Source organism: Cydia splendana, chromosome 6, assembly GCF_910591565.1.
Source record: "Cydia splendana chromosome 6, ilCydSple1.2, whole genome shotgun sequence".
Lineage (NCBI taxonomy): Eukaryota > Metazoa > Arthropoda > Insecta > Lepidoptera > Tortricidae > Cydia > Cydia splendana.
The window spans coordinates 12,745,922-12,771,416 of record NC_085965.1 but is presented as its reverse complement, the minus strand read 5'-3'; the positions used below and the strand labels follow the sequence as shown (position 1 = coordinate 12,771,416).

At 36.1% G+C, this 25,495-nt stretch overlaps 1 long non-coding RNA gene across 1 annotated transcript in view; it reads left to right on the top strand.

Moving 5' to 3' along the window:
* Nucleotides 1-1,000: 1,000 nt before the first annotated feature.
* LOC134791799 (uncharacterized) overlaps nt 1,001-25,495 on the top strand; it is a 267,691-nt gene continuing 243,196 nt past the window's right edge. The window contains exon 1 of the long non-coding RNA XR_010144325.1: nt 1,001-1,577. This is a non-coding gene — a long non-coding RNA (uncharacterized LOC134791799). The remainder of the gene's footprint in view (nt 1,578-25,495) is intronic.

The window sequence follows — 25,495 nt, the reverse complement described above, 5'->3', positions numbered from 1 at the left end:
AAAATTAAGCTCATATTTACATTTATTTTCAATATTTTACTCTACCCGAATGCCCTTGTTGACACTTAAGGGGCCCACTGATTAACAGTCCGCCGGACGGTATCTGCCTGTCAGTTGTTCGGAACTGTCAAAATTTTGTTCTAACTGACAGGCCGATACCGTCCGGCGGACTGTTAATCAGTGGGTCCCTTTAAGATCATGGCAGCTTCCTGAGAGGCTAGAGTAGTCGTCAGTTATAGGCGGTTGTCAAACCTTCGTTTTGTCGACTCGACATCGTTGTTATTACAACATAAAGTTAAAACCCGGTCAGTTTTGCATTTACTTATCAATTTAGATTCACGTGAGTCCTAGAAGGTGAATATCGTACTCGCATCTCACGGCACTCGACAAAGCATTAAATTTCACACATAATTTACGTTGAATAGAGGAGCAATTAAGCGAACACTTGGGGTGTCTCATTGAAGTCTTGTGGTTTTTGCTGTCGAGAAACGCCTAAGATGTAAATTATATTAACGTTATTGATTCAAACATAACTCTATTATACACAGATTTCGTCGAATATTATAGAACTTGATCTGCATCGGTTTGTATATTTTGATATAATTGAACACCATGTCCTGCAGGTCTTGATGAAAAATTAAGTAATAATAATACCGTGATTAGCGGAAATGTCCTATTTTTGCTGAAAAATTTATTTTCATCATGACCCCATTTTTAAAGCGGTATTTTCATTAAACCATGGAACCTAAGGCGTATTTCGCAATATAATATTTTTTTTAAATATCAAAACATTTATGAAGCGCTAAAATAATTTAATAAGCTGCGTGTCGTCTCATTTTGGCTATTGTACGAGAAATTATTCGTTTGACTTCGCAGCTTTTCGTGGTAAAAAATAAAGGAAAATTCCGTATTGTTGCAATAGACTTAGTAGATAAACAAGAAACTTTGCAGGCCGAGTTCATTGCGATTATATTTAAAAACATTGAAAATAGTACATTATTGTCGAGGCTCGGAAGTAGCTACTTGCAGGCTGAGGATTCGTTTTAAACGGACGACCTTGGGAGTCCGTTTAATTGAATCCGAAGCCAGCAAGTAGCCTTCCAGCCGAGTCATATATAGTGCTTTTCTCAAAAATGGTGCAAGAAATATAAATATCATATAAATATTTTACAAAAGCAACTTTCTTACGTATATATTTTCACAGAAAAAAGTAGAAACAATTGAAAAAATTAGCTTTGCCGCCTTTTTATTTTTTTAATAAAAAAATAGAAGTGTATTTTTCTGCCGAAAATACGCCAACCTATTTGAGACAGCTAAATAGTCGCGGTACTAATCATCTGTTTGGCTGTTTAATGGGCCTGTGCCTTCATTTGATATGGCCATTTCAACTTTTAAAAAGTTTGGAACTCGACAAATAATGGAATTTGTATGCAACATTGCAGTCCCAAAATCGGGACTGCAATGTTTTTAACTTTTTAATTTTTGACTGACCATAAACTACGCGCTTCGCAACCTATTTTTTAAACGGCAAAGTCGACTTTGCCGTCCATTTTTGAGAAAAAGTTTATTTCCGACTAGTATCGGACTAATTTTAACGAGCAGTTTTAAAAGTGATGTTCTATCTTCCATTTCGATACCCTACTGAGATGCTTTTCAATATAGCAGAAGTTTTAAGTGTACGCAAACTTTTTATTTATCAAACATTACGCAGATACCACAGACTAATAGCCCCTACAATCACTTTTGGCAACAAACGCATAGCTCACTACCCCATACCTCGCTGTAAAAGTGCATGGTCTAAAAGGCATTTTTCTTTTTTGGCACCATACTTATATAACAAAGCAAACAAAACCCTTAATATAAACAACATTAGTAATTTTCAATTAAATAACAAAATTAAGATTTGGTTAAAATCATTAAGTATACTGAAGCAGAAGAGCTATTACGAAGCGTGTTCTAGTACATACAATCTAAAATAACCAGACACACACACGCGTAATCACACAGAAACACACACATATTCTAAAAATCAGACACACAGAATACTCACACACGCGCGCGTACACACACATCACAGTTTCATCTTTGTTTAAAATTAATTTTAATATTGTTAAATATGTTATATAAAATGTCTAACATTGTAACATTACCTACGCTTGTAATTGGGAAGGAACTGGCTCTTGAGACACAGGGAAACCTACTTTGAGAGCCAGGAACCAATGTTATGTAACAACTGAAAGTTGCAATAAAGATTATTTTTTTATTTTTTTTAACTATTATCTACCTACCTCCTACATACCTACCTCTATTAACTGCATAATTGAATTATATTTAACGACGATGCAGCGCATCACTATGCAGTATGCATTTAGGGTTCAATTAACCCACCTTATACTTTCGATATTGGTTTTGCATTTGGCTTTTCCATTAGTTACATAATCTCCCTCAACTTGCTCGTTGTTAAACCGAGGTTTCCGCTCAATCGTACATTCGATGTAGGTATGGTAACAAAATTGCCGTGGCAGGGTATTATTAAAGTATTTAGCATAGAGCTTCCAGGTCATTTGTGTCCATTAGGGTGTCCACTAATGGTAACAGTCATGGGCCAGCGGAATGCTCGCGAAAATGGTTCCACTGCATTTAGCCCGGCAGCCTGTGAAAATAGTTTTTGCGTGAATGGTCCACTTTTAAAATAATGATCGTTAGTTTAATCTCTCTGTAAGCGATTTTGGATTGTAACTAATTTCGACGTAGACAATTGCTTTAATTAAACTTTAACCTGAACTTAATACCTAGTAAGGATTCATTACGTTCGGATGTCTTAAATTTTTCTTATAAATAAACCACAAAATTTCTAAGATTATGTAAGTATAAATACATAACTTTTTGTACTGAGACTGGCTGAAGTAGCATAACAAATACGAATGCTTCCGACAAAATACGATGGACAAGGATTATGCAGTACATCTGTAACTGTGTTCTAGCACTGCAGACCTGGTGCTGCGTACGTAGCCACCGGGATTGGAACTCATTAATTTACTTGTTTATCCATTCGGTTAGTTAGCGGTAAGAGCGTGCGACTTTCAATCCGGAGGTCGCGGGTTCAAACGCCGGCTCGTACCAATGAGTTTTTCGGAACTTATGTACGAAATATCATTTGATATTTACCAGTTGCTTTTCGGTGAAGGAAAACATCGTGAGGAAACCGGACTAATCCCAATAAGGCCTAGTTTCCCCTCTGGATTGGAAGGTCAGATGTCAGTCGCTTTCGTAAAAACTAGTGCCTACGTCAAATCATGGGATTAGTTGTCAAGCGGACCCCAGGCTCCCATGAGCCGTGGCAAAATGCCGAATAACGCCAGGAAGAAGAAGAGATTCATTCGGTTAGTCTGGTATATCAAATTAATTTAATTAAAAGTAATTATTTGATACCATCTATTCCCAATTCTTAGGCTTCCCATATAATAGGTCAGGAGCAGCAATTCATTCAAATCCGGACCTAGTTTGAGCTGCAAAACGGTCGCTCTGATAGCACCGGCCTAACAGTTATAGTCGCCGGAATAGCCGTGGTATCCGCACTCGTCGTGTATTACCCGTTTTATTGCAAGCAATTTTATTTTATACCCCTTCATATTCCCATTGACCGCACAGAAAGATTACCTGCAATCCGTAGGTGCATTAAAATCTTTATATCGTACGCTGGAATCTGTTGAATCCGAAACGTTTCGTTAAACCTTGTTCTATGAAAAATGAAAAGGATTTTGTCAGTGCAATAAAAATATTATTACGTTGCAGCGAGATTCTTTATTCTTGAATAATGTAGGTATGCGTCCACTGCATGTTTGTTTATTTAAATTTTTGTAATGTAAGGTTTATGTTATCTCATACTGTGTAACTGCAATATTTTACCGGTGTTTAATGACGTCTCGTAAAATATTTCCGGAAGATAAATTGTACATTGACGCAATTCGTGGTTATTAAATGCCATCACGTTTTATTTAGGTATTTTACGACGGAGTTCATTGTTCCTTGTTTATTTTCTTTATGATTAAACATAAAACCACGCTGTCTTGCCATGAAACCTTATGGTCTTTCACAAAGGATTGGGTTATCTATTATCTATGGCTCATACAGATGAACACCTCCCGAGTTTACAGAGTTTTTCTTTATAATTATTTACAAAAACCTCGCGGAATTGTCCCACGGTTGCCGATTGTCCTATCTGCCAAAGAATACTGACTCACTCAATACCCCAGTAATAAATCCTAAAGGCATGGTGTACGGGAAAAACTTCGAGAAACAAAACATTGTTGCTTTATTATTTAGAATCGTAATATTGTACAACGTCATCCCTTAAATTTATTTACCGCAATTAAATTTAATTAGTTATATTTGTCAGTGCAATCAGCTTCCTGTTAAGAGCCAACGGGAGTGGTCATTTCTCCATACAAACGTACTCCTCGTTTTCCTCCGTGGTTTTTGAAGCTAGAGCAATGATTTTTTCAACACAGATTAATATTGTCAATGTCTGTGTCGGACCGTTTTGCTTTTTTTGATATTTTTGTTTTTTAAGGCGCTAGAGCCCTTCAAAAATGGCCAATAATTGACTATGCCGCAATGAGAGGCGTGGCATTCAAAACTGATATCAATTAGCCAAAAAAGCAAAACGGTCCGACACAGATAATTTCATAATCATTTAGATTTCCAAATTTGGTTACGATTGGTTAAGTTTTGGAGGAGGAAACAGAGGAGTACGAAACCTCGATTTTTGAGATTTTTACGCAGGATTTTTCGCCTTGTTCTTATCGCACTACTTTTAGGTGCCGCTTCCGTTAGCGAGACGGGTATATTTACCTAAAATAATTAAAACTCAGCTCCTGTTTCGTCTTAATAGCTTGATTGAAAATTCGAGAATTACTACAAAAGAAAATCATAAAGCGCATACCTCGTCTATAATAGTACCTAGTAGCTATCTACTTAGAAATCATTGTTTAGCGGTATTTCTAAATCAAATTAATGCACATTGCGGTCTAAAATTGTATCTCGTAGATATATAAATGAATAGGTAAGTTACACGCTAGTCATATGTGCACCTTCTTCGATTTTCTCTAAGAAATCGAGAATATATTAAAAATTAGGGATAATTAGAAATTTATCTAGCATGAAAAGAGCTATGCAAGCATAATACATTCATCATATTTCAAACCTGAAGGCTACAAAGTGTTTATCTGGCCATAATCCATCAATAGAGCAAGCATCTTGTGACTTGAGCCTTAAATCTCCAGGTTTGTAGACAATGGCCAACTTATACAAAGATTCCCGAGTTTGTCGCAGTAAAGGGCATTAGGTGCTAGATAAGATTCCCATCGGCGAGAATTTTACCCTCTGTAAGCAGTTAATTTTAAGATTTTCTGCCTTTCCACCCACAATGCGGAGCGCGTGTCAAAAAACAGTGTGTAAATATATAAATATACTTACTGGCAGGTCATGATTCATGAAATGAATGTTTACAGCCCCACTACTAATAAAAAATAATATTCGTAATTACTTGTATAAGAGAAACTATTCAAAAATTTTGGTATACATAAACGGATGAAGTTGAAGCTAAAATAAATACAAGTTTTGATAATACCGGGCATGAAATCGTGACAGCTTACACGTAGGCCAGTCGTACACATGTTTGGATATACATAGTTTACATACTTATCGTATACCTACGTATACATAGTATACGTACTTGATATACATAGTATTTTTAACAAAAAGTTATATTAAATTCGTTAGGTATATTTCGTATCCCCCGATATTCAACGTTACTTTTAAAAATTCAATTTTATCAAAATCTTTGCCTAAATGTTTTGAGCCCATGAGCCCAACATACAATATTCGGGATATACATACATATACAGTACCAATATAACAACAGTACATCGTTCTATAGAACGCAGAGCGGCGATAGTATGAAAACAACGACCGTAGAATTTAATATATGCAGGCAAGCCAGACAATGCAGATTCTTACTGGCATATTCTAGAATCCTTGGCTCCGAGTTAATACATCTTGTAGAAAATTTCGTACCAGCCTTTCATATTTGCTTTTGAAGAAACTCAATTCTACAAGGTTGTAAGAGGAAGTTTTGCAGAGCTTTGGGCATTTTTAATCAAGCCGCTACAAGTTTGCCTCATTTAATGTTGGTTTACATATGTTTTCATGAGTTTCATGACTAAAGTTCAACATTATTAACTTTATTTTGCACACAACATAGGGTATTCGACTTATTTCAGTACAAACCCGTATCTGGAAAGTGCACTAAAAGAACAATGATAACGCACTGTTTTATTGCACTTGAGTGTAAAGTTGATGTAAAAATAGTTGATAGGTGCCTCCCGGTCTTGAATCTACACATTGTTGATGTCCTCATGGGGTGATTTGAATATGAGGCATATTATTTTATGTAAATAATGGGTGGGTACTATAAGGAATACCCCTGAGGGAGCGGTCAAAATGGTTTATGTAAAAACATCTTTGCGTTGAAGATTCACTTTTCGATGGTAAAGATTTCCTGACACAGAAAATGTTTTCTTTAGAAAGTACCTACATGAAAATAAATCTCAATATAATGCAGGTTAATTATGAAAGTTGAAAGTAGAAGTATTCCGGACTGTTAATATATAACGCAGAATTGAAAATTATTTTACTCGGAAAAGCAATGTATAAGTAATATAATTACTTCGTTTTTAAATTCGTGTTAAAAAAGTGTGCCTGCTGTTTAGGTTTCTGTTCCTAGAAGGTGAGTAAAAGAACCCTTTATTCACCGTCCATCCGTCTGTCAACTGGCAATATACACTTGAATGTTTTACACAGTAGCTAGGTATTTAATTCGTATTCCCTTCATGCCTACTTATTTATAACACCCCTTTTTGTTTACTGTTAAAAAATAAAGTATAAAAGGGGTGAAACGGCATTACAATTGCAGCAACAGTTGATTTTGTCGGCAATACATTTTGCGGAACAGCGCCGAGTGCGTTAAGTGGCACCGATTATAACAGTCATCAGCCGCTGTTATGTTTCACTCAGTGCACTATTAACTCTTCAACAAAAGTGAATTCATTAGCTAAGAGCTTTTGTGACGGAAATAATTACGGTAACAAAGTTTAGTGACATTTTATGGAATAGTTGTATAAAAAGGAGAACAACCTCAACTTACTTATCTAGGGTGCGATTTGATCGAGGCTGATAGGAGTCTTCTTAAAAGCCAACCACAAGCATGTGGTTTCTATCACAAAGCGTTTGTTATTATTTATAGTTAAATTTGTCTGCAACACCTAGTTTTGCGGGGGCTGGGGGTGTAGGTTGAAGACAACTGGATCGGTTTGTAAAGTTTTTGTTTAGTTTGAAAGGGTAGACACACAGTTCACATGCACACAAACACAGGCGGTCACATGGTATAGGTAACTAAGTCGGGATCTAATGACGGAATCTTGGAGAAATCATGGAAAAACTCTTCAAATATTATTGGTAGGTACATCGCTTTTAATTGGGGCATTTGCTCTCGGATAGCACCATTCCATTATGGTGGAGTGAATTTGAAATAGGAAACCTTAAAATGAAAGTATTTTAAAGTGTTTCCGAAATCGATATTTTCCTTGGTAAAGATAATTATTTTAATAACATCGTCATTCATTGTTCAATTATTTATTTAACAATTGTGATCTGAACATACATAGTTTTAGTTTCTGACATATAACAATATACTCCGCCTGGTACTCTCTTCCCGTCTTTTCGTGGTCACGTGACTGACAAAGGCCTACGTCATCATGCGACAGCGCTATATGATAATATGCGATAGCGCTATATACAGGATGTGGCCTGTAACACCTCCCGAGTTTACAGAGTTTTTCTTTATAATTATTTACAAAAACCTCGCGGAATTGTCCCACGGTTGCCGATTGTCCTATCTGCCAAAGAATACTGACTCACTCAATACCCCAGTAATAAATCCTAAAGGCATGGTGTACGGGAAAAACTTCGAGAAACAAAACATTGTTGCTTTATTATTTAGAATCGTAATATTGTACAACGTCATCCCTTAAATTTATTTACCGCAATTAAATTTAATTAGTTATATTTGTCAGTGCAATCAGCTTCCTGTTAAGAGCCAACGGGAGTGGTCATTTCTCCATACAAACGTACTCCTCGTTTTCCTCCGTGGTTTTTGAAGCTAGAGCAATGATTTTTTCAACACAGATTAATATTGTCAATGTCTGTGTCGGACCGTTTTGCTTTTTTTGATATTTTTGTTTTTTAAGGCGCTAGAGCCCTTCAAAAATGGCCAATAATTGACTATGCCGCAATGAGAGGCGTGGCATTCAAAACTGATATCAATTAGCCAAAAAAGCAAAACGGTCCGACACAGATAATTTCATAATCATTTAGATTTCCAAATTTGGTTACGATTGGTTAAGTTTTGGAGGAGGAAACAGAGGAGTACGAAACCTCGATTTTTGAGATTTTTACGCAGGATTTTTCGCCTTGTTCTTATCGCACTACTTTTAGGTGCCGCTTCCGTTAGCGAGACGGGTATATTTACCTAAAATAATTAAAACTCAGCTCCTGTTTCGTCTTAATAGCTTGATTGAAAATTCGAGAATTACTACAAAAGAAAATCATAAAGCGCATACCTCGTCTATAATAGTACCTAGTAGCTATCTACTTAGAAATCATTGTTTAGCGGTATTTCTAAATCAAATTAATGCACATTGCGGTCTAAAATTGTATCTCGTAGATATATAAATGAATAGGTAAGTTACACGCTAGTCATATGTGCACCTTCTTCGATTTTCTCTAAGAAATCGAGAATATATTAAAAATTAGGGATAATTAGAAATTTATCTAGCATGAAAAGAGCTATGCAAGCATAATACATTCATCATATTTCAAACCTGAAGGCTACAAAGTGTTTATCTGGCCATAATCCATCAATAGAGCAAGCATCTTGTGACTTGAGCCTTAAATCTCCAGGTTTGTAGACAATGGCCAACTTATACAAAGATTCCCGAGTTTGTCGCAGTAAAGGGCATTAGGTGCTAGATAAGATTCCCATCGGCGAGAATTTTACCCTCTGTAAGCAGTTAATTTTAAGATTTTCTGCCTTTCCACCCACAATGCGGAGCGCGTGTCAAAAAACAGTGTGTAAATATATAAATATACTTACTGGCAGGTCATGATTCATGAAATGAATGTTTACAGCCCCACTACTAATAAAAAATAATATTCGTAATTACTTGTATAAGAGAAACTATTCAAAAATTTTGGTATACATAAACGGATGAAGTTGAAGCTAAAATAAATACAAGTTTTGATAATACCGGGCATGAAATCGTGACAGCTTACACGTAGGCCAGTCGTACACATGTTTGGATATACATAGTTTACATACTTATCGTATACCTACGTATACATAGTATACGTACTTGATATACATAGTATTTTTAACAAAAAGTTATATTAAATTCGTTAGGTATATTTCGTATCCCCCGATATTCAACGTTACTTTTAAAAATTCAATTTTATCAAAATCTTTGCCTAAATGTTTTGAGCCCATGAGCCCAACATACAATATTCGGGATATACATACATATACAGTACCAATATAACAACAGTACATCGTTCTATAGAACGCAGAGCGGCGATAGTATGAAAACAACGACCGTAGAATTTAATATATGCAGGCAAGCCAGACAATGCAGATTCTTACTGGCATATTCTAGAATCCTTGGCTCCGAGTTAATACATCTTGTAGAAAATTTCGTACCAGCCTTTCATATTTGCTTTTGAAGAAACTCAATTCTACAAGGTTGTAAGAGGAAGTTTTGCAGAGCTTTGGGCATTTTTAATCAAGCCGCTACAAGTTTGCCTCATTTAATGTTGGTTTACATATGTTTTCATGAGTTTCATGACTAAAGTTCAACATTATTAACTTTATTTTGCACACAACATAGGGTATTCGACTTATTTCAGTACAAACCCGTATCTGGAAAGTGCACTAAAAGAACAATGATAACGCACTGTTTTATTGCACTTGAGTGTAAAGTTGATGTAAAAATAGTTGATAGGTGCCTCCCGGTCTTGAATCTACACATTGTTGATGTCCTCATGGGGTGATTTGAATATGAGGCATATTATTTTATGTAAATAATGGGTGGGTACTATAAGGAATACCCCTGAGGGAGCGGTCAAAATGGTTTATGTAAAAACATCTTTGCGTTGAAGATTCACTTTTCGATGGTAAAGATTTCCTGACACAGAAAATGTTTTCTTTAGAAAGTACCTACATGAAAATAAATCTCAATATAATGCAGGTTAATTATGAAAGTTGAAAGTAGAAGTATTCCGGACTGTTAATATATAACGCAGAATTGAAAATTATTTTACTCGGAAAAGCAATGTATAAGTAATATAATTACTTCGTTTTTAAATTCGTGTTAAAAAAGTGTGCCTGCTGTTTAGGTTTCTGTTCCTAGAAGGTGAGTAAAAGAACCCTTTATTCACCGTCCATCCGTCTGTCAACTGGCAATATACACTTGAATGTTTTACACAGTAGCTAGGTATTTAATTCGTATTCCCTTCATGCCTACTTATTTATAACACCCCTTTTTGTTTACTGTTAAAAAATAAAGTATAAAAGGGGTGAAACGGCATTACAATTGCAGCAACAGTTGATTTTGTCGGCAATACATTTTGCGGAACAGCGCCGAGTGCGTTAAGTGGCACCGATTATAACAGTCATCAGCCGCTGTTATGTTTCACTCAGTGCACTATTAACTCTTCAACAAAAGTGAATTCATTAGCTAAGAGCTTTTGTGACGGAAATAATTACGGTAACAAAGTTTAGTGACATTTTATGGAATAGTTGTATAAAAAGGAGAACAACCTCAACTTACTTATCTAGGGTGCGATTTGATCGAGGCTGATAGGAGTCTTCTTAAAAGCCAACCACAAGCATGTGGTTTCTATCACAAAGCGTTTGTTATTATTTATAGTTAAATTTGTCTGCAACACCTAGTTTTGCGGGGGCTGGGGGTGTAGGTTGAAGACAACTGGATCGGTTTGTAAAGTTTTTGTTTAGTTTGAAAGGGTAGACACACAGTTCACATGCACACAAACACAGGCGGTCACATGGTATAGGTAACTAAGTCGGGATCTAATGACGGAATCTTGGAGAAATCATGGAAAAACTCTTCAAATATTATTGGTAGGTACATCGCTTTTAATTGGGGCATTTGCTCTCGGATAGCACCATTCCATTATGGTGGAGTGAATTTGAAATAGGAAACCTTAAAATGAAAGTATTTTAAAGTGTTTCCGAAATCGATATTTTCCTTGGTAAAGATAATTATTTTAATAACATCGTCATTCATTGTTCAATTATTTATTTAACAATTGTGATCTGAACATACATAGTTTTAGTTTCTGACATATAACAATATACTCCGCCTGGTACTCTCTTCCCGTCTTTTCGTGGTCACGTGACTGACAAAGGCCTACGTCATCATGCGACAGCGCTATATGATAATATGCGATAGCGCTATATACAGGATGTGGCCTGTAACACGAGCAAAGAATTAAAACATAGATTGTACTCCTCAAACGGTGACACTTTTGTTCAACTACTTTTAAAAATTATGAAGTATCTCCCTATTTTTCATACAAAATAAACATTATCTTCAATGGACGCCATCGCCACGCCATATTATTGTGATTGACGTTGCTTGTCACGCCTTCAACATAACGAAATTCGCAATTCATTGCGTCTTGGAATAAACTTTAAAGTGTAATAAAAATCAAACCACAAGTCATGGTATAATAATATACTCCGCCTGGTACTCCATTCCGAGATTCGCGTATGACCTAACTGACACGCGCCTACGTCATCATGCTGTTTACAGGTTCTCAAACTTTGAAATGTGGGAGAATTTTAACCAACGGTGAAAATTATTTTAACGGCATTAATTTTAAGTTATTCATGTAGAAACATAGTAAAATAAAACAAATCTAATGTATTAAATTAAACTTTATTTATCTATACAAGACAAACGTTTGAAAAACTAATTCACAGTTACACATTAATTACCAAGCTTACGACGTGAAAAGTTTGGAAAACACTGCGACTGCTGACACTGAGCGAGAAGGAAATAACAATTAACACGCGTTCGACAAGGATGACGGTCAGGGCATGAAGTTATCTAGATCCGAATTGTCAAATGTGCACAGCGCTATCCTGTGTTGCCAGTAGTATAAACAGAATTACCCGAAAGTCTGAAATTTCTTTCGTGAATCGGAAGATATTGCTAACGAGTAATTAAAAATGACGTGTTATTGTAAAATTTAAGCTAAAATACATATAAATGAAAATTATAAAATTATAAAGAAATATTTTAACTTATTAACCATAGGTATAATGTACCCATGTAACATGTTATGTTGAAATAAAGTGGCAATGTTATTGTGACGTAGGCCCGTGTCACTCTGGGAATGGAAGACCATGTTTTATTAGACCATGCCACAAGTTATTTTTAAAAGTCGCTGAACAAATGTTGGTCAGTATGAGGAGTACAACCTACAGTTTAATTTTTTGCTCATGTTACAGGCCACACCCGGTATAGCGGCCATGTTATTGTGACGTAGGCTTGTGTCACTCTGGGAAGAGAAGACCATGTTTTATTAGACTATGGTTTCTGACATTACTGATTTTTATTATTGCTTGGAGTCGCAGTGCAGTAAAGGATTTCTTTACCCTGAACACCCTATTCGCTAAGACATTAACTTTGTGTTTTGATGAGAACGATGCCTGTTTTACTGTTATTACACCATTTCCGATTCATAACAACTGAGCTTTTCTGATTTAGGGTATGATTTAGGAACATCGGATGGGAACATTGAGTTTATCGGACAGTGAGCTATGTTATCGGTTGGCTGGATTTGGGGGTGCTTATCGTAACAAAGTAGACAGAACGTGTTGAGTATTGGAATTTAACATATCACCGGGAAATAAAAGTTTGGGTATAATGCGAATTGCAAGATCTGTTTACATTATTCTTGTAATTAGCACGTTATAAAATTATTTATTACTTTGGTGGTTTATTATAAGTACCTATTAGAGTTTTTATCCTAAGCATTATCGTGAAAGTAGCTTTAAATTTTACTAGCGTGGCATAATCTCCAGTCCAGCCATGCCCGAATTCGCTGCCACCCGTATCAAGATATGATTTTAATTACAGATGAAATTACTTGTTATGTAACTATAAAAACCTTTTATTGTTGGTAATAAAGGCATAAACTGTGGTTTTCTCAAGTTGACGGCCTTATCTTCAATTAGATTTTACATATTATCTGTAATTAGTTTTTGACCTAACTTTCATAGTAAGTATATTTTTCACAACGTCAACACATAGAATATTACATTCACATTCAAACTAGTACTTACATAAAGATAGGTGAATTATATTATGCACAAATTACGAGTATATATTATACATTTTACCAAGGCGGTTCAACGCGGGCATGAAAATAACACAAAAAAATTATATCATACAGGTAATGTTATTTATTTCAGCTGTTAACGTATCTACGTATTTACGTTAATTAACAATTAATCGTAATTCGTTAACAGGAATACCACTTGTTAATTAATTTTCCGGATTTATAAAGAGTTTATTCAATTATTGTTCGCGATACAAATAACTGATGTTTAGGAATGCAATTCCATGTCATTTATTTCAGTTTGAAATAAGTATTATCGATTCGAGTCTAAATACCTATAGGTATTTATAATTATTTCTTTTCGTTTAGAGAAGATAACATTTTATTAATTGCATAAGGTTAGATAAGGTAAGATCAACATTGGTGCAAGAGGTACACTTGTAGGGAATTCTCATACAGTTCCTCTTGCCTAGTGTAAAATAAACTACCTATGTTTTTCTTATTTACCCAACATGATCTTAATATAATTAAATTTGAAACGCCACTTGGCATTACGCCATTAGTACTCTTTTTGCACGATGTGGCTAAAATTATTTATTTCCTTCAAGTCGTTTGGAGTAGCAAACAAAACAACATACCTATAGGTACATACCGTGCTATAGGTACATGTACACTTGCAAAATATTCCACGTATTTTTTCACTAGTGTTACAAATATTACTCCTCATTTCCGCTCAAACATTCGGCTCATTTTTTTAACTCAAATTTTAGTACCTAATTAATATGTTAAAGATATACATTTCCAGCAAACCGGCTTTCAAATATTACAAACGTAATAAAATACGAACGCTAGCTGTGTACAGCGTCTGCATTTAAATAACATCGCGACTAAACTTTTAGCCAGATTTCATCCATGGGCACCGGCGCCAGAAAATTATCAACCGAGCGAGAAATTTAAGTAGCCGTGAACGGCATAAAATTAACTAAGTCCCTTCGCGAGTTGCCAGACTCAGTGTTAAGGTCTTAAGGTGGCGGATTAAGCACACATTCGCTAACTTAATTCATTCGCGGAGTTAAATTTGCGCAATTAAGTAATACGTTCATTAGGTTAGGTGCACATAGCAGTTCTGTAACTGCTATATTCTTGTCGTAATCTAATCCAAGTGTCATTGCAATTTAATTTGAAATCAGAGAGAGGATTAACACCTTGAATGAAAATTAACGTATTTATTGGTATTGAATTTCAATCGCGTTGGTTAGTGCGCATTAGATTATGCTTATGCGATTGAATGGGATTTATATTTTAATGTTTTTTTTTTCGTATGGCTTTTGTGTACTCTACTTCAGAGATTTACAGTTTTTAAGTACTGTACCGCTTCTGTGGTTAAGGTGGTAAAATCCTCCACTTGCCCATGGTATTTGGTTAAGGGACAGTCAAATACCGCGTGGTGTACGGTCTGCTCGGCTGCTCCATACCGACATACTGGTGATTCGCACCAGTTCCATTTGTGCCACAAGTAAGCACAGTTTCCAACTCCCGTCATTATCCGATTCAGCATGCACCAAACGCGTCGGGGTTCCTCAAAGCCAGCGGGTCGTGTCTTGGTATTAGGCTTGAAGACGTCGCAGGGGAGAAATCTTGATTCCCATTCAGATTCCCAGGAGTCCCGTAGGTTACACATTGGTGCTGGATCATGGAATCTCAGCACTGGAGGATGGCGAGACTTAAGTCTTGTCTTTTTAAAAAATGTTATTTAATAATGTTGTACTCCTTGCATACATTGTTGTCAACATAACGGACTAAATTGAACAGTTGAACACCGAAAAAGCGACGAGTATAAATATACTCAACTAAATAGCACCAAGCACAAGTGATAAAGAAAGCTGTATTTTAAATTATCGTCATCATATTATCTATGCTTATGTTTCCGTTAGAATCCGTTTTTAATGAAAACGCGTTTTCCTTATTTAGGTGCAGTGAATTCAGGTTATTCTCAGGCAACCGTATTATGATCTAAATAAGCATTACGATTTTTCAAAAACTCTGCTGGCTGAAACCATTGCACCTGAAGCTTTCCTCATTGCTTCAGTGAAAACGGGGTTTGAATAGTTTTCACTGAAATAAATTGAACAATTAGTCAAAACTAGTTTTCAACAAGGCATTTTGCGTAGACAAGTTTTGGCTCAAAAATCCTAGTTAAAACTAGTTTTCACCAATGCCTTACGGAAAACTATAATATTAAAACACTGATTTAAGCTTTCACGATTTTTACTTATTTAATTACAAGATTAAGTCCCGTTGTAGTAAATAATAAAAACTAGTTTTGACTATACCTCGTTTTTTTAAGTTTAGCATTTTTCTAACCTCAAAAGTAGTGGTAATTAACTTTTGCTTCCGAAATGCTAGGGTGTTGTTAAAATGTTTAAGAAAAGGGTGCCTATGTTATCTACTTTTATAAAAACTCCAATGATTAATCATCCGTTAGTTGTAATGCCGTTTAGTACTTACCATTTGTCATAAATAATAGATTAAATCTATTATTTATCCAAATTTTGGATCCAGGGTATTGGTTCTTCCCATACGAAACGTTTCTGCGTATTATTAGCTAAGACGTACCTAAGGAATTAATAGGGATAGATAACTTAAATCCTCGTTTTAACGCGCGTGGGTGTTATAGTTTTACTCCTTACATTTAGTTGCCAATGCCTACGGGTGAGGGATGCGATTGGTGGTACCTATATATAGTGGTAATTTATTATTACTATTACACACATATTACCATTAACGGTCGCGTCTCTATAAAGTCTAAAGTTATAATTATAATGATATCTGTTGGATCGGAATACTCCACACTATGATTTTTTGAAGTGAAAACTTCTTTAGCGGCGCTGGGCACTTTTTGGGGTGGGGAAAAAATGATAAACTCGAGATAGCGTAACGCGTAACGCGTTGACGTCATGTGTACCACGTGTCACGTGACCGTAACGTTTAGATGGCCACTCATATAGATGGCATTTAAATGAATAAAGAAAAACTCAATGACATTACATGAAAAAGGTTCTAATCTTGTACGGGTTGAAATACGAGGATCTCACAGTTACATTCTAACTTTATATCACTCAAATATAATTCAATAAAGCTACATCTTGATGAAATCGCTAATAAAAGTGAACTCTAGTACTGGTGAATAAAACTCAAAATATCATGTCCAAATATATTTAGATGCGAGGTCTGCAAGGTAACTTTACAATTTCTATTCGAATTTTAAACAATTAACGATACTTTTTTTTTTGCTACTGCTTGTTTAAAATTTGAATTTCGAATTTTAAACAAGCTCACTGACCAGCAATTTCGGAACTAAAGTTTTTCAATAGAAAGGAGGATGGGTCAATCATACATAGTGCTGCAGACATTATGGACTAGTCATTGAGTTTTCACTTCTGTCGGCACTCCCGGAGTGCAACCCGTTGTTTTTATTTTGGCCGAGGTAAATTTATGTAATGATCATTAGATCATTACATACATTTAGAAGGTTACCTCAGACATAATAGGAACATTAGATCCTATGTATTATGGTAAGGTATTTGTATTACGGTAGGTATTCTAAGGTATTTTATGTATGGGGCAATAGTTGCCTGAAATAAAGATTTTCATTCATTCATTATGTCTGCCTATCCACGGTGGTCGGCGCGCCTTGTAAAGGCGGCCATAATTAAAAAAAATGTTAATTATCGTAGTTTTTTTTCGGGAATGAGTATATGATGTAACGAATATTGTTTTTAATAAAATAAAACACTTGTTTCAGTATATAACATGATAAGTATATTAAACTTTTCTCCATTAAAAATCACATCATAAAAAACCTGAAGTCTTTGTTAGTTTTAACTATTAATACATACTAAAAATGCATAAGAAACACTAAAACAAAATAACTAAACTAATACAAATAAATACCTAACCTAAAAATTGCCCCGATTCGCTGTCCGCGGGCAAAAAAAATTAAATACTAAATGGAAAAATCAATCATAAAGATCGAGTATACTTCTATAGAAAAGATAACAGTAAAGCAAACGAAAACAATAAGTGAAGCATTAAATTCTATTCAGTACTTACTAGTTAATAAGCTTAATACGTTACAAGAAAGTGTAGTTTTTTTTTTACGCGGCAATTTCCTCTTGGAGGTTATTAATGGATCCGAGTTTAAAAGAAGCCCGTGAATAAGGTCTTCGTTGGTGTGGGTTCGTGACATTTTTCTGGTATGGTCTCGCCTGAACATCTTTATATTTTTATTTGTTGACTCAGCTGCCTCTTCGGACAGCTCTCCAATAGGAACTAGAGCGTTTTCTATAATGATGGCACCATGTATAAGCACTTTGTGTACTGATGAAGGCAAAGGATACCAGCCATATGCATCCATGAGTTGGCCAGCCGTTTTTGTGGCATATTCTTCAAATTTTCTTACATTGATTGTATAACCAGACGATATGCACTCCAAAATAGTTCCACACTGTTCAATAAGGCTTTGCTGGATACCTGTGATTTCAGCAGACACATCAGAGTGCTTAAAAAATTTCCTCGCAGTATTTCCATCGTTGGATGTGCCACTCCCTCCACTTCGTGGTTTGTCTACAATTAGACCCAACTTCTGCCGAAACTCATCCTGGATTTTTTTCTTTCTCAAAGCTATGTGCTTTTTATCCTCCTCTGATGTAGCGTACCATCTTTTTGTTTCAAGTTTGTACGATAAATGAATAAAATATTCATAAAACCGAATCCACGCATGCAACGGCGAGAGTCCAAATTTCAATTTACTAAAATCAATAGGCCTTTCTATGCTAGAAGGAACGTCTCTCATTTGAGTTGGCACAGCTTTACAAAGGGTGCACGTTGCATTGGAAGTGCCACTGAGTGCGGCACATATTTTCCCATCAAGCATGGTGAGTTGCAAACAGTGATTTATGTTTATTTCTTTGCCGTCTCCGTACTTCACTATCGTAGGCACAAGCTGCTCAATTTTTTCTTGAAAGTATGTTTGTTCGTTAACAGTCGAATCTTTAGTTTCTTTAATAAACTGAAATCGAATTGGCCGGCAGTATCTAGTCGACGATGGGCGCGGGTTTTTCCAAAGCAGCACGGCGTCATCCGATGATGAAGTGGTTGAAATCAATCGAAGAGGTACATACGATGTTACGAATAGGCTTCCGTCTCCGGTCACATCTGAACTGGCGAAGTTTTGCTTATATTCACTATGGCCAGTGCTTCCATCAAAACCCCACTTTCCTATTAACGTAACATCACCCATCGATTCCTCTGGTATAGTACTTAAAACTTCGTTTTGTAGTTCTACTATGCGAGATGCAGTATGATTCAATAAACTCTGCAATTCCACTTCGCCTGCTGATTCCGTAACTCTGATGATTTCTGGATAACATTTCTTCTTTGCTTTAAGAACTTTTTCATATGAAGGTAAAACAGGATTTTTTCGCGAGTTGATAAACTCACGCAGTAACAAATATTGATGCTTGGTGAGCTTAGCGCCTGTCAGAAGGGAAAGCACGTCGTCAGGGTTTATTTCTTTGGTCTCGTTGTCTGATGCCTTCGTTAAATCGCTGACCGCTGATCCATCAAGATCAGCTAGTGCTGCTAATCTTCTGCGTTTTGACCGCTTGCTACAAGCAGTAAACTCTTTTTTAGGTCGTCCAACTGCAGATGAGGTTCCCGGCGATGATGATTCTTGAACGAATTGAACAGTTGAGGACTTATCGGCCCCCGATTTTATTTTTGGCATATTAACACTTTGCTTTTTATTAAGCCACTCAGAATGTTTCTTGAGAACCGCAGACTTATTTCGCGAAGCGGATTTCCAAATAACTGTAATTCGTTCACAAATATACTTTATGATGTTATCCAAATTGTTGGTGTCCACGTTTTCAGCATCTGGTATCATTTCTATCACATGTTGCATAATTTGAAGACGTTTATCTTTGTCCGAACCACTGAAAGATAGCCAGAGTTCAAATATGAAGCCTCTTGTAAAGGATCCCACGTACTTATCATCTGAAAATAAAAAAATAATAGTGAATTTCGTTACGTATTATTTTTGTAGCACTGCTACGAAGCCGGCTACGCAGGCGTAGCAGGCTTTTAAAAACTAAATACGCAAGTTTACGCAGCAAGACTTTCATGATTATAAATCTAGAAAAAATAAGCTTTAAACTGGTATAAATCTTGTCATTACGTTGGATTAATAAAATAACTAAAACTCCAAGTAAAGAAATAACATTTAAAACAAATCTCATTACAATTTGTCATGGCGTAGACCCTTTATTATTATTATGTTTTTCTAAAAAGAGTGAAAGTTAGGGTGATAAACAAAACTACATACCTGATTCTTGAAGCTCCATATTCATAATAATCAGTAAATACACAAATTCAGCAGAAATTCACCACTAATGACCGATCACTTAATTAGTTGCCGATAAGAGAGCGCGTACAACCGGGAGTTCAGTTCACTTTCGACGTTAATTAGAGAATGAAAATAATGAGTTATCCAGGATCTATTTATACCTCCTTAAAGTACATTTATTAGTGAATAATACTAATGCATTTGACACTTAAAAATAACACATAACATATTTTGAATTATGGCCTAGGGCCAGACCACCGTGCTATCAGAAATTACCTTCAAAAGTACTTGGCCTGAAAGTTTACGGAAGCATAAAATGCATTTCTGCATTCAAAATACAGCTATTATTCTAGAATGCAGTCACAAATATAAATATTATGGCTCACATTTCGATAATTTTCACACCTCGATTTAAATTAAAGTAAAATCAGCGTTATAAATATTATCATACTCGTACAATGAAATAATGTGTGCTACTCACTATTAATTGTCTTTCCGCTCTTCATTTTAAATTGGGTACCGGTATTACACGAGCTGCTGGTGTGATTAAACATTCCACCACAATATTCCCACTAATTATTAATTCCGCAAAAAAAAAACTTCCGGTAGACTCAAAAAAGCACTGTGTATTCAGTTGCGCATTTATACCACAAATAGTTTCAATATGAGCGCCGCGGTCTCGTGCAAAACGTATTTGTGCCGAAACTAAAATTCGTGATGCTGATGCCCGCGTCCCAGATGCGTTATTTTTGTTGCCACCGCGCTGCTGTGTTCATTCAATTTTATTAACAACATTATTTACTTTTGGCATGCATCGTTACTCGGTACATTTATGCTTTTCTGGGGTTCCCGGGGATATGCAAATATGTCCGTCAGCTCGGCCGACCGTAAATATCAACAATTCTGAGTAAAACGCCGAAAAAAGAGTTATAATATGAAATATCGTACTTAATGAAAATACAGTTTATTTTGCGCAAATTGCAAACTGAAAAAAGCTAAGCCCGGGGAGTCCATGCCGCTCTATGGTATTTTATTCGGTGATGGAAAACGTGCTTAACATGCCATTCTGCGACTTCGGCGAGTGTAAGTTTATATGACCACAAATTATAACCGACATAAAGGTTAAAAAAGTGCAATACAAATATTACAAAGTACGAGTTTTAAATACCTACTCGTACCCACTCAAAATATCAATTCAATTGTTCAACTAAACACTGATCACCAATTAAAAGAGCAATTATTTATTATGAGAATTCAAACATCAGTAGAAATAAAAAAAACAAGAGCCTTTTAATGCCGATAAATTGAGTTCCTTTCTGTTTTGTGAAGAGATGACAAAATATTGTAAATAATAAATTATGAAACCTTAGGCACTGGGAATTCGGTCCAATTAATTTTAAGGCATGTTGTTGCTATGTTTTCTTTCTGTGCAAATTTTAAGTAAATTCTAGAAGATGTATTTATTATACTCGTATTGGACCAATAATTTGAGATAATCGCGACACAGTTATTATTTTAAACATCTAATGTAAGAAAAAGAAACGTAATATATAATATAATTTCTCGCATAATAATATGCCATCCTTCACTTATCCCTTTTTGGATTTTTTTCGTACATTTCCCCGCTAGGTGCTTTTCTATCTCAAAATAAAACAAATGGCATGGGTTATTGTTTTTTTAAAGACAAAATTGTCATCAGTACTTAATGTTTATAAACTAAAAGACCAAATTAAGTAGGCATCGGAGAAAGCAGCGTGTTAAGTAAGTGTGAACTAAAAAACCGGTCAAGTGCGAGTCGGACTCGCGCAGGAAGGGTTCCGTACTACTACGCAAAAAACGGCAAAAAAATCACAATTGTGCGGAGCCACACTTACATACTCGTATTTATTATATGTATTCTGTTTTTAGTATTTGTTGTTATAGCGGCAACAGAAATACATCATCTGTGAAAATTTTAACTACCTATCACGGTTATCACGGTTCATGAGATACAGCCTGTTGTCAGACAGACGAAGAGACGGACAGCGGAGTCTTAGTAATAGGGTCCCGTTTTTACCCTTTGGGTACGGAACCCTTTAAAGTGATCTTTACATTGATAAATACATGTCCTGACTAGCTCGTAGTACTCGTAGGTATAAAGTTACGAGTACACAAGGGCATTTGACGAACGTCCCGAGTGGCTGAAGTTCGCATCAAACCGATAGCTCTACAAACTTCACTACGCTGTGCAGGTTCCAAATTAGATTGTTGTTTAACATGTATTACGAGATAGTTAGAAGACGCTGCAAGCATATTTTGCATGATTATTCGTATGTACAACTTAGATTCAGTAACAATTCAGCACATAATACAAAATCAAATCGATAACGTTTCGGATAGTCAAGTCTCGTATTAATCAACATTATTAATAATGTATTGGGTATGATACGATCAAAACTTCCATACAATACTTTACCTATTGTACAAAGAAAAAGATTGATTTGTAATTTTTTTTCAGTGGATCACACTTGCAACTATGGGTCCGATTCTAACAATGCTTATATACTGGTTCAAGCAGATCTTGTCAGTAGAAAAAGGCGGCGAATTCGAAAAATGTAGGCGCGAAAGGATATCGTCCCATAGAAAATTTGAATTTCGCGCCTTTTTCTACTGACAAGATTTGCTTGACCATCTATAAGAAGTCACAGCAATACCAAGTATACCGATCTGTCAGTGTCAAAGTGACGTTTTTTGGTTGACTTCTTATAAGTAGACGTCAACATTAATTTTAAATGTGATATCGATGTTTGAATAAGACTCGTAATTAACTATTAACATGTAGAATTATCAGTTAACTGTGTCGACGATGATACCCCTTCGTACAGTCACCAGCAATAATATGTTACCCAACGAAGGCCGCAAAAATATCTGACACGATCTTATTTGTAGACCTATAAGAGCGTGTTACATATTTTTGCGGCCTTCAAAGAGTAACATATTATTGCAGGTGACTGTACATCAATATTACAAATACAAAGTAGGTACCTACTGTTGCAAATTTCGCCAGTATGTTTATAGAAATAATACAACTAGGTATGCAGTTTTCAGCAGAATCAATACCAGAGGGAATGTTTTACATTTGAAACAATTCAACTGCACGTCGGTATTACCGGAGTGCCAGTGGATTTCAAAGAATATTCTCACTTGTACCCTGTCACATGACAGAATTGTGTAAATTGGCATAAAATGTGTGACAGTTCGTGCAAAGCGACGGAAAAAAGTTGTTTAGATTGGAAAATAAAATAAAATATCATGATGCAGTTGTTCACAAATTTTACTTACTTTTCTAGTTTACCTGGTTGGATTAATACATGATTAAAATCCGGCCAAGAGAATGTCGGGCCATGCTCAGTATAGGGTTCCGTAGTTACACGTCCGTCAAAATAGACTTTGCAAAAACTCTAAAACGGCTCAACCGGTCATGTTCGCTATAGTTTTCCTTGAAAGTATTTACTAAGCTTTACTTTCACGACTTTTCTTTCAGAGCGATTATTTCCGATATTATTACGTTTATCAAAAATTGTTACTGGAGACTCGTATTCGTTTTGAAAGATCTTATCCAACGACACCCCACACTATAATATATGGTTAAAGCAAAAAAAAAAGCCCCACTTTTCGTGTAGGGGAAACTACCCTAAAAAAATCCTAGTTTTATTGTACGACTTTGTCGGCAGACAGACAGACGGACATGGCGAAACTATAAGGGTTCCTAGTTGACTACGGAACCCTAAAAAAGAACAAAAATAGTCCTATTACTGCAAATATCGAATAAACTCAATTTCGTAAAAAAAATATTATAATAGTTTTGTAATCCGCAATATCTGCATGTCAAGCTCTACAAATCTACTTAGATAAGTTCTTGTTTCAATACGATGCTTGATTATTATGAACATACTAGAGTAGACCAATTAATGTATTCGTAATATTCCGGCAAAATGCAGTGTAAGAAACGTTCATACAAATATTTATATACAAGCATAGTAGCTATTATTAATACAATCTTAAACTTTTGAATGTTTTTGACAAAGGATTTTATAGCGTGGGCACGTCACACTATACATTCCGTCGTCTATACAGTCAGGTACAAAAAAAAGTTAATATAAGGATAATCCTTCACATGTCTCGCTATGCTACGAATATAAGCCTATTAATAGCTAATAGTCACCGAGCAAAGTGAAAGGTAGGGGTGCGAAAGAGGTCACCACAGTCGGACGACCATTATTTTTCATCTCATTACACCGCAGAGGTGTCCTCGCGTTGTCCTGGATGGGCACCCAGCGTGTGGCCACCCCAGAATTATCCACTCGCCTGTGGATTATATGCTATTTACAGCATGCGGTGGATTTATTCTCGCGTACGCTAATTGAAATAAGATCCAATGATTTTTAAATTTTGCTAGGTTCTTAATTTATTAAAATAAACTACGAATTAGTGCGCCTTTACGAACATACCTCCTATTACCATCCTATACAAGGTCTACAAAAATAGTGGGGATCCGTTTAAGGGCATAATCGGTACCGTGTTTGATTAGGAAAAATTAAAACAGTTTTTTGATGTGAATGCTGATACGAGAATGATCAGAGACCCTACCTAGAAAATGCCAGTTTAAGGCGCTGCTGTGACTTAAGGCCGTTCTCTGAAGGGTGTCCTTCTGAATCCCCAACAACGTTCGTCCTAAAGTCACTTGCCCTAACCGGTTTGTCCTAATGGGCACATTCCCTAACGATCAATTGTCATAACGATTATTTTCCATAATGTAATGGTTAGCCTAAGACTCATTATTTGTCCTAAGCATTTGTACCATAACTATCAAGATCCCTAATGTTTTTTACCACATTCTTCGAAATCCCTAACAATGTTTGGCATAAAATAATATGCTCTAACTGTTTTGACCTAATGGCTATTGCCCTAATTATCAATTGTCATAACAGTTACTTTTCCTATTGATCAATTATTATAACAATTACTTTCCATAATGAATGGTAACGAAGAGTGGGTTAGGCTAGGTTAGAACTCTGACCCTCGTAAAAACGAACTGCTGCCACAAAAGTGGGTTAGGTTAGGTTAGAACTGCGACCATTGTAAAAACGAACTGCTGTTAAAACTAGGTTAGGATAGAAATACGATCCTTGCAAAAACGAACTGCTGCCACAAAAGTGGGTTAGGTTAGGTTAGAACTGCGATCCTTGCAAAAACGAACTGTTGCCACAAAAGTGGGTTAGGTTAGGTTAGAACTGTGATATTAGCTCCCCGAATAGTGGGTGCCGCCTCGGCTCTGGGTCGACTGCTGCCCAACGTAGGAGGCCCAGGCGCCCCGTGTCGCCGCCTTTACGCCGGCATGGCTCGCAGTATGGCGCTGTATGGAGCTCCGGTATGGGCACATCGGATGAATTCATCAAATAAGGCCCTTCTCCGGAGACCACAAAGGGTGGTGGCTATCCGGATGATCCGGGGCTATGTAACGGTATCATGGGCAGCGGCATGCGCCTTAGTGGGCACGTTGCCATGGGAGTTAGAGGCTCAGGTGCTAGCCAACGCGCATAGGGAGAGGGTCAGGTGCAGGGCCCT